We start from the raw sequence: 14263 nt of genomic DNA, 5'->3' as shown, positions 1-14263 counted from the left end.
TAAGGCTGCACTTTTTTGATTAGCAACACTACACATTGCTTCTTGCAATAATTCTGAAGCTGCTGTTTGGAAGTTACGCTTGTCCTGTGTTTAAGTACTCGGTGAATTATTTTAAACTGGTAGCCAAGACGCGATGCTATAAAATAAAAATAGGAAGTTTTTAAATGTTTAGAATTTTTCTCGTTCAAAAATGCCCTGCTTTGATTAATCATAGTTCTCATACGGTCAAACATTACTATGAGTGAATGGATAACTTTGTACCAGGTTAATAAATTTTTTGAATGTTTTTGTAATAATTTATTGTATATAATTTTGTAGAGTTATATATTACGTTTGGAGTTCATCTTCAGTTTTATGCCAACAGATGTAATAATACGATAAAAAAAATAACTGAAGTAGTTAAAAAAGGGAAATAATTATGGAGAAAAGTTACCCTGAATGCATATAATGTTCATCATGCTTCGTATGCAAACATATATATTTAAACTTTCTTCAGAAACAACTGTAGAACATATTTTACCGTTTTTTAACCAAAATGGTTTCAGATTATTGGGTCATAAGTTTCATAAATTTAAGAACGAGCACTTAAAGCCAACGACTGATCCGAAATAGATCTGTAATTCATACATGGGCTTCCATCAATCAAGAGTCTGTTTCCTCTGTTCAGGGGTTTGCGAACAGGAGTGGCTTGCCTCAGTTCTAAGAAAGGTTCTGCAGAGATTGTTTCTTGGTGCCCGGTCTTGAAGTGATTACCATCAACTAAGTAAGGTATGCAGCCATTCAAATTCAAACGATCTGCTTGAGTCAAGTGAGTCATGACTGATGCCTGTCTGCTCAATGACCCTAATGACGATGAACATTTAAAAGCACGCCTGAAGAAAGCAGCGAAATTGAATGTGTAGCTACCATAGACGAGAGGGTTCACGCAGGAGTTGAAAACAGCAAACATGAAGAGGAATGTCTGAATCCTGGAATCCAAAGCTTCAGCGGATTTGGAATCGAACAGGTACCACAGATCGATAACCACATAGGGTGTCCAGCACAGGAAGAACGTGAGCACTATGATGAGGGTCATTTTCAAGGTTCTAACCCTTGCTCTGTGAACTAATGACATGTCGGACATTCTCAGCTGGAACTGGGACGCCTTTCTGAATCCTCTTTTTGTACACTGAGAGTCAGAAAGCCCTAGAAAAATAGAAAAGCATTGAAGTAGTTCATGACGAAAACATTTCTGTACTACCCTGCTGAGCACAAAAGTCCTATCTGTATCCTAGTTTAAATCGAGGTATTGCTCTTTAAAGTTTTACGTCTTCATATACTGATTCAGATGAATTTTTTTTTTTTTTTTTGAGATTCTGTTTTAGATATTGTACTTCACAAATGATCAAAAACATTGTACAGTTGGATCTCTTTTTAACGACGCTCTATTTAACGACTTTCTCTATTTAAAGACGACTTCTCACGGTCTCGGATGCTCCATTGTAGTTTTAGAAGCATTTTATTTACGATCGAATTCTACTTAAGGCCGATTTTTTGTGGTCCTTTGACAGTCGTTAAATAGAGAGCCAACTGTATATAGGTAAATTAGGTAATAAAAAATGACCTAGTGAAAATAACACAATTTTCATATACGAATTATGTGCTTAGCACGACAGTATCATGTGCGTCCAAGCTAGTTCTTGTGATCCTGTAAAAACGAATGCAATAATTTTAACTCACTAAAACTCAAGCGAGAAAAGGCATTACATATAAGTATTCATCAATTTCCTCACAAGAACTATCTCGTGCCAAACATCCAATCAAAATTGATTTTCTCTTACTTCAAATTGCTTCTAGCGCGTTTTTCAAACAATTTAGTTCTATCGAATTTCCGATCGTATAAGGGGAAACTATCTTAAAGGGTATTTTTGTGAGCTTTCCAATCATACCAAGCTCAATGCACTAAAATAAAGTTTTCATGTAGAAATAGAAATTTCAAAAATCAATTAAACGAAATATTTCATGCTACTTATAGCCCGCGTATTCATGCTACTTATAGCCCGCGTAAGCTATAAAAATATTCCAAATTTAAAATTATGAGTTTCGCTAACTAAAAAAGGCTTATAAGGTTTCTCTATAGTGATCTTACGTTATTGGAACTTCGATGCTTAGTGGAAAACTTGTTTTGGGGTATTTTTTTGAAACCTTTCCATCCGTATCAAATTGGGGGAAAAAATGGACTATTCATTCGCATGATAGAACCATTTAGGGCAACAATGCGTTTTTAATTAACGCCTCGTTAATTTGCGTCTCATTTCAAAACATTTTACTGCTGACACTAAAATTCAGCAATAGCTACTAAACAAAGAAAAACAAGGAGGAAATCGGTTAAAAAACATAGGCGAAAATGGTGCCGAAAAAAATTCCTCAAGTATTAATACATAAAAATTAAAAAAAAAGCAACATAAGCAGCAAAAAAAAAAAAAAAAAATTTTAGAAACGGGTTAGTTCTATATTGCTTTATATCATAAATCTCAATTTTAAAAAGTTGAATTTCTTGTAGTTAATCAGCTGAAGTTTTAAAAAAATTGCTAGTTTTATTTTTTGCTTATACAAAGCAATATTAAGAATTGCCACGCAAAAACAAAATTGTTTGGAAATTTCTTACCTGAATAACTCACTGTTGAGCTTTAATAACTGAATAAGAAGCTAAAAACTTTGAGCAGCGATAAACGCAAAACAGCGGAAACATATTTCAGAGTTATAAGCATTATTTTAATACAAAAAACATGTAAAGAAAAATGTTTTCGCAATATAAAAATCAAGTATTTCAAGTTATTAATTACAATTTTAAAACAAGTTGTAGGAGTAAAGCATATTATATAAGAATTGTTATTTTTAATATGGAACATGCTCTTCTTTATTTTACATACTTTTCAATACAACAGACAAAACGTATCTTATTTAACGAGACTATTTACTTTCAGCTAAGCTTAATCAGAAGTCTCTTGATTTTCACTACATAAAAAATCTAAAGAATCATTTATGATAATTTAAAACGAAAACCCTTTTAAGTTTCTTGCTTCCCCTTATTTTGTAATTCTAATTTCTTATCTCTTTGTTTGGATAAGTTAATGGATCAAAGTTTTTCTTCTGTTTTGAAATCCTTAAATTTCAATGCTTTTTTTTTTTCTCTTCCATAGCATTGAGTTCTTAAAAATGTTAACATTACCAGAAAAATGAAGAAATTCGGAAAAAAATCGTAATACTGACGTTATAAATATATAAGGCTTATGGGAGATCCGACAGAAAAAAGGACAATGGGGGTTTTTCATCAGTCAAAAGTACTACCTTTAGTCACTGAAGATGATAGAATGAGCAAAAAAATAATAATATGGAGCGAGGAAAATCTTTTATCTTTAAAACGTTTAAATTTTAACTAATATTTTTAAATATCCAATTTTTCAAATAAGACGTGGTCTTTATGACGTTCCAAGTGATGAACTTTGGTGCGTACTCCACTGCGCGCTGCCCACATGCTTACGTTTGAAGTCTACCACGTTTCCAGTTTATAATAATTCAGAAGCAAATTAAATATTGCGCTCTACGCTTGCTATTAACCATACCGTTACCAGTACATGTGAGTAAAGAAGCGAATTAAATATTGCGTTCTGCGCTAATGGCATCAGTGAATGCATTTTATCACTTGTGATGCCATGTGCAGAAGCGTAAAGAAATGAAACTGAATCTACTCACCGAAAAAATTTAATATTAAACTTGGTCAAATTATATGAAAAATGGTCAGATCATATGTTTTTAAGCATGTTCTTTCAGAAAAACATGCTTTTAAAATTTCGGAAACGATCCCATTCACATCATAAAATACTCTTTCTTTAACTGGTATGAGCTTCAAAGTTTGTTTTCTCAAGTTCAATCATTATATATCTGGGGATTCTTTTCCATTACTTTGTTTTTTGAGTATCAACAGGGCTTTAAAGATGGCTGTCTATAGCTAAAATCCACAACTATTGTTTTTAATTGTAATCTTTTCTTTCGCTTGTCGATGCATTTTACAGCAATGAAGATAAAAAAAAATAGTTTTCACGAAAACATTTGTTTTAAATTATTAAATAGTAAAAAATGATGGTAAAAATTATTCTTTCAACAAATACTGTTCAATATCAGATTTTTTACAAATATTTTCTTTGTTTCCCATTCAGGCAAAATTTTAGAACTTAAAAATGCCATCAACAAGTTCTAGTAGATCAGAGGAAAGTTAGATTTTTAAAAAGATAATAGTAAAAGAACATCTAGAGTTAAAGAAAAAGGTGCGGTAACAGATGACATAGAATTTAATGATACATGTATTTTTTTAAATATAAGAAATACAGATAAAAATTAATGTGGGAATATACCAATGAAAGAAATTATGTGGAGTAACGAATCTGCTCTGAGCACATGGCAAAATTGCTCTTTCAGGTGCTTAAAAAATGATGAAGAATTTTTTTTTTTTTCACCTGGAAGTATTTTACTACTTCTCATGTAAAAGTGGTTTGATGGGTAATGTAAAGAAAGTCGTTGATCAAACCATAATAAGTTAGAAGGAAAAGCCCGCAGCTCAATATGCCAAATATCTCTTTATATTAAAGAAAAATAATTTTCAAAGAAATTCTGGAAGGAAGTCTGTGGCGGGCCTGCGTCCAGGAGACCCCATAGCACCTACAGTCTTGAAATTTTATACGAAATTACTCTGAGCCCCGGTGCCCCTCGAGCCCATCTGGGGTTTTGTTTTTTTAAATTGCGAATTCGTTTTATTGTAATTAATTTTTTAAGCTCAAATTTCGCGTGAATTGCCTATTAAAGGGGTGAAAATTACTTGCACATATTAATGTTATATGTCGCTGGAAAGGGTGAAATTTTCTGTGTTCTACGCAATTTGTTTCAATGCTCTAAGCTAATCTCGGCGGGAGTTATTTGCGTTTTAAACTGGAATGTTTTTAGGCTTAGCTAAATTTAGATGCTACTTTCTTCATAAAATCTATCAGTAAAAAGTGAAGGAATTATCCCATAGTTTTCCTTTTGAAATCACTGGAAAGATCGGCTTTTTTACTCCAGATCTAATTTGACTCATGGTCAAAAAAATAGCTTCTATCTCCAAAGGAAAGAAAGATACAAGCCGTTTTAATGAAGTTCGAAAAATCTCATCTTCATTCAAATTATTGATGTTTTATTTGGCGTTGCCATAGTTACGTTTTTGAGATTCGTTTGTTTCTTCTTTCTTATTCACAAATTTTAAGGGTTTCAATTTTAACTGAAAATTTTAGGCTCAACTCAATTCAAGCCCCGAGCTAAAGAGCGAAATAAAGTATTACAAGAGACCACGAATATGAAAGCGACTTTTCAAACGTACAAAACTGCAGTTTTGCAATGCTCAGGAGCCTCTTAGCCCTTGCGGCTCTGCAAGTTGGTACAAGTTATTTTGAAACCCGGGGAAGGTGTGCTTTTTGTACCAAAGGGAAGTACTCAAAATGCGTTTTTAATGTGTTTCTTTTTAGTTGACGATTTAAATCTTTGCGAATCAAATAAGATTGCAATGCAATCTTCGGGGGTCGGTGAGCGGCAACGAGCAGGGAGTGGAGCCCTCTATTATTTTTAAATAAAAGGTCAAAGGTAATACCGAAAAATTACTGTGATAAACAAAACTAACTACACTCGGTCCAATTTCGTTAGGGGTCTTTAAAGAAATGTTAAAATAAATGTACACTATTCCCCGCTGTATTCTTTTTTTATAAAATGAAGGGACCGGGGCAATAATGTAATATGCCACATGATGTGAATTTTCAGTAGACCAATTTCCAACTTACATTCACTAATAATAAAGCTGAAAGTATCTCTGTCTGGATGTCCGAAGGATGTCTGTATGTCTGTAGAATCTCTGTGACGCGCATAGCGCCTAGATCGTTCGGCGATTTTCATGAAATTTGGCACAAAGTTAGTTTGTAGCATGGGGGTGTGCACCTCGAAGCGATTTTTTGAAAATTCAATGTGGTTCTTTTTCTATTCCAATTTTAGTAACAAAATTATCATATGATGGACGAGTAAATTACGAATTTATCATAACGTGGAACCGCAACATGGGCACAAGCCAATTGGCGAGATACGAAATTATCATAACGTGGAACCGTAACATGGGTACAAGCCAATTGACGAGAAAATTCACCACACATTATTTGTAAATATACAGGCGAACCAAAAGACCTTTTCATTTTCAACTACGGGCAATGCCGTGCGATGATATTAGACATTATATATTCAGCAATACTAAAACTTTATTCGTTTTTCTCCAAATTATATAATAAACTGTCATGTTTACTTCAATTTTCGTTAAGAGAAACAAAAATTTGGAGCGAAAAGTAACTCCTTGTGGCTTGTCACATTTCTGCTCCGAGGCCTTCAAATGTAAATACGTATTCACTATTGTCAAGCTTATTATCTGTCCTCCTCATTGTTCTTTTAGAAATTGCTCATCCAAGTTTTGTACTTTAGCACAATGTCACACTTGTCACAATTTCGCCACATAACAATAAAAAATTCCTGTTCGGTGTAAAAAATTGAACTTCATCACACAGGGTGTCCTGAAAAAGACTGACTGTTTTTAAAAATTAATAACAGGAAAACGGTAAATGATAAAAAAATTAGTTCTTGCAGAAAATTCATGTGGTGGGTTGTAAATTCCCCCCCCCCCCCCCAAGTTCCAAATTTTAATTGAAATTTTTTCCAACAGATGGCGTTGCAGATAGTAAGCCTGTAAATCATATATCCTTATATATTATTTCTGTAGCCTGTTTTTGGTTTCTACGCGAGATTTTCCTCAATTCTTGATCGATTTCTTTTATTTACACCTTATTTCAAAGCTTATCGTGCAGGCTACTGACGAAAAATAGACCCACGGTCTAATTTTCGTCAGTCTAATTGTTTTTTCGGGCAAAAAAAACCTGTTTTAAAGAACCAGAATGAGGTTTTCGGTTAAATTTATAACTTTAACTTGCACTGTTACCGACAGAGCTGAATAGCTTGATCGGCAGAGCGTTCGAATGGTAACCAGGAGAATGCGTGTTCGGGCCCACGTCCGGACAATCTGCATCAAAAAATTAGAAAACTATCGCGCATTACATGATCAATGAATAACAAATATGAGGGAATACATGAGGCAGAAACGCTCCTAGCTGTTATGAAAACTTGATGCAACACGGAGCAAAATTGATACTCGATTGTAAGGTTTTTATTTATTTATTTTTTTTTAAGCTTTGGCTCCGGGAAGAAAATTAAAGCATAATGTAAGCGAAAATATAAGTATCAGGTTGAAGATTTCAGACTACATTGGAATTCAAAAAATGGAATATTACATTGGAATTGTTTTTTGTTCAGTAAAATATAATAAATCGTATGTTGAAATATAGATTCTTCTAATGAGTTTTTGACTCTTTGTACAAATAAAAAAAATATTACCTCAATTTAAAGGGTAATATATATATTTTTCTTCTTTTTGCAAAAAAAAAAGCGTATCACATTTTTACTACATTTGAAAAGCTACGCTTAAAAAAGAACTTAGTTTAAATTATTTTGTATTTTAACCGTGCTTTTAAATGATGAACATGTGCTGCCATCTAAGTCATAACGGTTCAAACAGCCTGCGATAACAAATTGCAAAAATTTTCAAAAATAAAAAGACTTCTCGGCAAGAAAAAAAATTTTAAATTACCTGTGGTTTTTTTTTTTTTTTTCGGTAGAGCGTTTGGCTATAAACTGTCTGAACTTCGGGCCAGTTCGGGTTGTCCGACATAATAGCAAATTTACAGTAATATTACGCATTACATGTACTCATAACATACAACAGATAACACACGTAATAAAATAAATGCAGTGGGAATGCTATTTGGTGTTTCGACTCCTTTATGCAGGCTACAGTTATCATTCAGATAAGTTGACTGCTAATCGAAGGGTGTTCTTCCCTTTTTTTTTTAAGCTTTGACTCCGTCCAGACCACTGAGCATAATGTAAGCATAAAAAAAAGTATTAGATATATCTCAAGGGAATCTTTTTTGTGCAGAAAAACATTTTCATTGTATGCTGAAATGTAGCTTTTTCTAATAGCAGTGTTCGAACTTTTGTACAAATGAAAAAATACTACGCCAAATTAAAACTACGAGTTTCAACCAGTAAATATTTAATTATTTATTCGAATACGATATAAAACATTAAAATTATTATCAACTTCATTAGTAAGAAATCATTTTCTAATCCTCTGCTTTTGGCTGAAAAAAAAAAAAAAACATTTTGTCTACGTTCGAAAAATTACACTTAAAAAACGGACTCAGTTCAACTGGTTTTGGTTTTGAATTTTAAGAGTTCGATTAAAAGAAAAACAAGTGCGGGCTTTTAAGCCGTACAGGTTAAAGAAGCCTGCTATGGGAAATTGTTGAATATTCAAAAAAAAAAAAAAACACTTATTTTTTCATCCGAATTTATTACTTCTCTAGAATGTTTGTTTCAATCGCTACGTGAGATCTTCCTTATTCTTTAATCAAATTCCATGTTTTACGAATAATTTTAAATCGTATCATGCTGGCTAATGACAAAACAAAGACGCATGATCTTATTATATTTTTTTCGGCGAAAATTTTTTTTACTGTGTTTTATTACGCATTCCTTCAATGAATAGCATTCGAAAAGGAAGGCACAGTTGCTAGGTTTGTTGGAGCATCGTACTGTTAATCAGAATGGCGCCAGTTCGAATCCGTGCCACTAAATATCTCTTTAATGTTTCTTTTTTTTCTGTCAGATGCTCACATGGGCTGGACTGTATTTGCCACAACCTGTTTTTTCACATGCAAAATTACTGATTTTTCACGTGTCACTCAGCCACACTTTTAATGATATTTATATTTGCATTGAAAATACGTACAACCAAAAGGGGAGCGATGATCAAATTATCACAACGTTGCATTTAACGAGATTTTGTTACTGATGTCTTCAAACTACATGCCTTCTCTTGTGCGCTTACTTTTTTCCGTTTACTTTTTTCGGTTTTTCTTCATAATATTCTTTCTTTGAAATTTTTAAAGAGCGAAATGCCTTATGAAACGATTCGAAGTACAGTGCGGAGTTCCGCACGGGTCGACTAGTATATATATATATATATATATATATATATATATATATATATATATATATATATATATATATATATATATATATATATATATATATATATATATATATATTACACCATAATTTTTCGAAAATAATGAACAAAAAAACCAAAACAATATTTTCAAACAATCGTCGGCTGTAATCCCATGTCGCAATCAGAGGAAAAATCGGAGAATTTCAATTCTTTTTTGACTTACCGGCGAACTATGTGCAGCGCCATCTATTGAAACATTTTTGAACTAAAATTTGGAATTCTGAGCGGAAAAATTTAGGGCCCACCTCATGAATTTTCAGCAAAAATTTGTTTTTTATCATTAATCGTTCTCCTGTCATAATTTTTTGAAAACAGTCAGTCTTTTTCAGGACACCCTGTAAATATCATGTATTAAGTTTCATTAAATAGTCTTTTAATGGAAAACATGCTTCAGTTATGAAACATTAAAATATTCGCTGAAATTTCTAGAAATATGAAAGCAGATGAAAGCTTATGTCTCGCATGAGTCACACGCGTCAAAAGATTTTAAAAAATTCTTTAAAAAATTGTAAATTTCTGCAGTTTTGTTTCAGCTCAGTCATTCAAGCAAATGCATAGTTAAGCATGATTTGTGAGTATTTAACTGATTTAGTGCTTAAAACGTTGGTATAACAAATGAATATCGTGTCTAAGTGTCACACCCGTCACAATGGAAGGATCCATTAGCCATTTGGGGGCTTTTCTTAAAGGTGGGGGGGGGGGCTAGATCACAGCCTAGTTGGCTTATTTAGCCATTTGTCCTTGATTCGTGTACATACTGTATAAATGCTTTGAAAAAATTGATCAAAAACGATCAAATCGTCCCAGACGAAATGGTGAAATCCCGATTATATTGATTTGTTCTATGTAAAACATTGGACGCACAATTCATTTGTTACTTCTTTAACGAAACACATAATCTTTCTCAGCTTTTCATTCCGCTAAAATTCTGCTCAAAATGGAATTTCAGAATAAATACAAACTGGATATTTCAACATTTGCTAATGGAAAGGCATCGGAAAGTCTTTTGATTAGGGGATCGGCTGTTCTGCACCTTACACGAAGTTCTGTTGGTGCCATTTTCCTGCTTTTAATCGGACACGATTTCCTAAATCCCCATTTACTTAAAGTAGAACTCCAGGACTCACCGGCCTACAACCTATGCAAATCTGATGTTTTAATGAACATATTTCATCTAGACACGTGCATTTGAAGTACGGGCCATGATGATCCACCGTCTTAAGCCATGTTTCCGCTATTTTTTGATACCACGATGATAATAAAATGTCATCATGATTGACATTTTATTATCATCATCTGATATGACAATCAACATGTCAGACATAATAGCTGCTATAAATCTAAAATAGCTATCTTGTGACAGTAATGTGGTCCTTAGACTGCAACTTCAAGATATCTTAGGCTTTCCGTTGCTTCAGTTGCATTACGTCACAACTTGAACTCACAAGGGGCCATTCATTAATTACGTAAGGGTCCCAAGGGGGAGGGGGGTTGGAAAAATCTCTACATACCCTTACTTCGGGGGGGGGGATCTTCAAACCCATTATTACGTAATATTTTCCAAGTCGTTATTTTGTATTAGAAACCGTTGCGGTCCAGTGGTTTGGCAGGGATCATATTTCATTTGCGTCTGGAAATTAAAAACGCATTAGGATGAGCTGCTTTTCATTTCTTTTACGAAGAATGAATAGTGTAAAATGTAGTAAAAGAATCTCACTATGTATGTCATGTTTTATTTTTAAATAGTGGTATCCGCACGCCTTCGCCCGTAGTAGAAAATGAAAAGGTCATTCGGTTCGCCTCTATATTTTCAAATATTGGATAATGATTTTCTCACCAATTTATTATACTCATTCGTTAGCCCATGTTACATTTCGACGTTATGATAATTTCGTAATTTCGTGGAACCGTATACCAAGTTGTGATAATTTGCTCGGTAAAATTTTCTTAAAATTGAAATATAAAAAGAATAAAATCGAATTTTCGAAAAATCGCTTCGAGGTGCACACCCCCATGCTACAAACTAACTTTGTGCCAAATTTCATGAAAATCGGCTGAACAGTCTAGGCGCTATGCGCGTCACAGACATCCAGGCAGAAATCCAGACAGACTTTCAGCTTAATTATTAGTAGAGATCAGTATCGCATCATACACAAAAAAAAAAAAAAAAAAATGTCGGAAAAACATTCAGTCTAGATTCTAACTTTTAGTAAATATTTGTTTACACAAAAAGTTTTAATTTAATGACAGTGAATTTAATAACGATTCCAGTGATAGAGTGAAGATTCGTTATTTTATTATTTTGAACAATGAAATGGAATCTTACGTAAGAATAGGGGGAAAGGGTTTGAAAAATCTTACGTACCCTTACATGGGGGAAGGGGGTCAAAAATTGCCAAAATCATCCTTGCGTAATTAATCAATGGTCCCTAAAGCGAAAGTTCTGTAACTTTGCTTGGCAACTCATTTGTAATAGGTCTGGTTGACATGCCTTAGATCATAACTCAATGATATTAGATGACAAGCAAGCATAAATACGATCTTTTTTATTGGTTACCTTTCGCACTTCAAGAGCATATACACAAGTTAACAGTATGTTGCTAAAAGTTACACATTTCAAAATGGCGTCCTCGCTGTGTTTCTCCGACAAGAAACTTCCTTCCCCAATGTTGTTCAGTTTCAATTATACATTTTGATATATTTAAAGGATGGGATAGGAAATTTTATCCATCGGCGAAACGGGGGTAAACCCTCAAAATATTGCAAAACTTAAAGCTGACAGTAATGGATCTGTAATAAACGAAATAGCAATAAAGGAATCAGCGCCAAACCAGGCTATAAACCATCAGAACGTCTTTTTTTTTTATCTTGAGTTACCATAGCACACAAGAAACTTAAAATTTTTGTTTTGTATGATAATTGTGGACTATTGGCGATCTTTACTGTTGTAGAAACGGCGAAAAAAAGAGAGTAAGGAGGATTCAGGGGGGGGGGGTTCTTAAAAGGAAAACATGTTTGCAAATCACTTCTTTTGTGTTAAAACAAAAAAAAACTTATGCTACTAATGTTTTAAAAATTCATCCTTCAATAGGTAAATGCTGAAAAAGTTAGAAAAAATACTTTTTAGTGAGCATGTAGTTTTTGCTGTTGTCTTTGTGCCAGCTGGTCTGGAAGATTGGGTACGCTGCTTTGTTTTTCCATCTATACCATGACTTAGTGTGAAGTCCGACTTCCACGGTACACTTATGCCATAAATACCCGTTTATTGGTTAGTCAACCATTCACAGCACAGAAAGATATGCACACACAGAAAGGACAAGGACAGGTGGGAAAAAGTACATCTATGACCGAGCCAGGACATCCCAGTCAGACTTCTCTGATCACCAGACAAGGTGGCCTTTCATACTTTCGTAGTAAGGAATATTTATAAAAATGGGCTTTTTTTACACATGCAAAAGGAACTCTTTAGATTTAAAGATATTACTCAACTGTAAGTGTGCTTGGAACGCTTATGTATTTCTGTGAATATCTTGGCGTAACAGTATATGATGACGGATAAAGGAATGCCATAAAGAGCGCTGATGCAAAACAGATTGTAGATCACTTTCTGATATTCGGATTGAAAGAAGTTGAAGCTCACGCACTGACGGAAGATATGCTGAATAGGATGACTTTCCACGTGGAAGATAACGCTCTGAAAAGAAATTAAAATTAATTAATAGCAATGAACGGGAAGAGAAATGTCTTTTCAAAATATTATTAAAGAAAAAGTTTCATTTTTAAAGATAAGAATTATGGAATATAGACCAAGGAGTAATATTTGTATTAGAAATGCCGAATATTTGCGCCTAAACCATTAGTTATAGAGAGCTCATAGCTGTCCTTTTTTTTTTTTTTTTTGACATTGTTCTCATATTGAGAAAATACAATACAACTTTCTAAATGTTCAACAGACATTGTTTGTTTAGAGTCACACAAAGAACATTCTGGGAAATCCATCACTCTGATTCTAAAGAGATGCTCTCGTAGACCTCTAAGGAGAGTTACTGCAGTCTTCCTTGGAATGATGATTGGGAATCGTTCTGTTTTCCCCCAGAGTCCTCCAACTCTTGTTAAGCGCTCGTTGCATCATATCTTGTTTAAGAACTTTCCTGTGGTCAGGTTAACAAATCAGTCGCATGGAAGAAAAGTTCATGATTCATTTGTTGTTCTACCAAAGCTCCTTAGCCAACAAAGGAGGCATGTGGAATAAGTCAATTTTATTACGAGCGCTACGGAGTTCTACCACCTGTTTCTTTTGGTGTCTAACTCTTGTGATATTTACGCCCTCTGGACAGCAGGCTACAGTGCCTGCTGGCATTTGGCGACGATTTTGGAAATATTTCATCAAATTCAAAAGAGCTAACCCTCTTTTATTCTGTTAATGTACGGGTCGAAAATTCTACCTACAATAGCCGCGTTCACATGAGAGTTTCGTAACTCCCATATCCTGCTCCGCCTCTGCTCCAGCTCCAAAAAAAGAAAAAAAAAAGGTTGGACAATTCATCGTCCAATGTGAAAAGATGGTGCACCCGAGAAAGTTTTTTACCCAGCATTCTTAGTGACTTTATCCAGCAAGTAAACAAACTCGTTTCGCGTAGTGTAACCTTTTTTGAACCGCAGACCGGTAAAACATTTTGAAAAAGTTTCCCAGACCAGTGAGGTTTTCACTTTTTTGAGCAATCACGATTACTAATTGTTTTCATTTGACCGTCCTTGATGTTGTTGTTCCTTTTTCAACCCCATCGTCCTCTGCAGGGGCGGCTCCTCCGGTCCTGAGCACTGTCCCCCGGAATCGACTTCTCTTGGGCGGTGGCGTCCATGTTCTACACACACGTTTGCTCATACACATACACTCACTCACACACACACACACACCCCAACATGCATTCACACAGGTCTACACACACACAACTAGACTTATGTAACAGCCCAAGAGATGGGCCAGGGTTGGGTTGACAAGAGCCATTTCTAAAAATAACTCCAATGAGTAGAGTC

The 14263-nt window shown here is 34.2% G+C and overlaps 1 pseudogene; it reads right to left on the bottom strand.

The window, feature by feature from the left end:
• Positions 1–571: 571 nt before the first annotated feature.
• LOC129224342 (adipokinetic hormone/corazonin-related peptide receptor variant I-like) overlaps positions 572–14263 on the bottom strand; it is a 58470-nt pseudogene continuing 44778 nt past the window's right edge.

The sequence above is a fragment of the Uloborus diversus genome, chromosome 6 (genome assembly GCF_026930045.1).
Source record: "Uloborus diversus isolate 005 chromosome 6, Udiv.v.3.1, whole genome shotgun sequence".
Classification (NCBI taxonomy): domain Eukaryota; kingdom Metazoa; phylum Arthropoda; class Arachnida; order Araneae; family Uloboridae; genus Uloborus; species Uloborus diversus.
The sequence above is the reverse complement of the archived record's forward strand: the minus strand, read 5'-3'. Positions and strand labels throughout refer to the sequence as shown.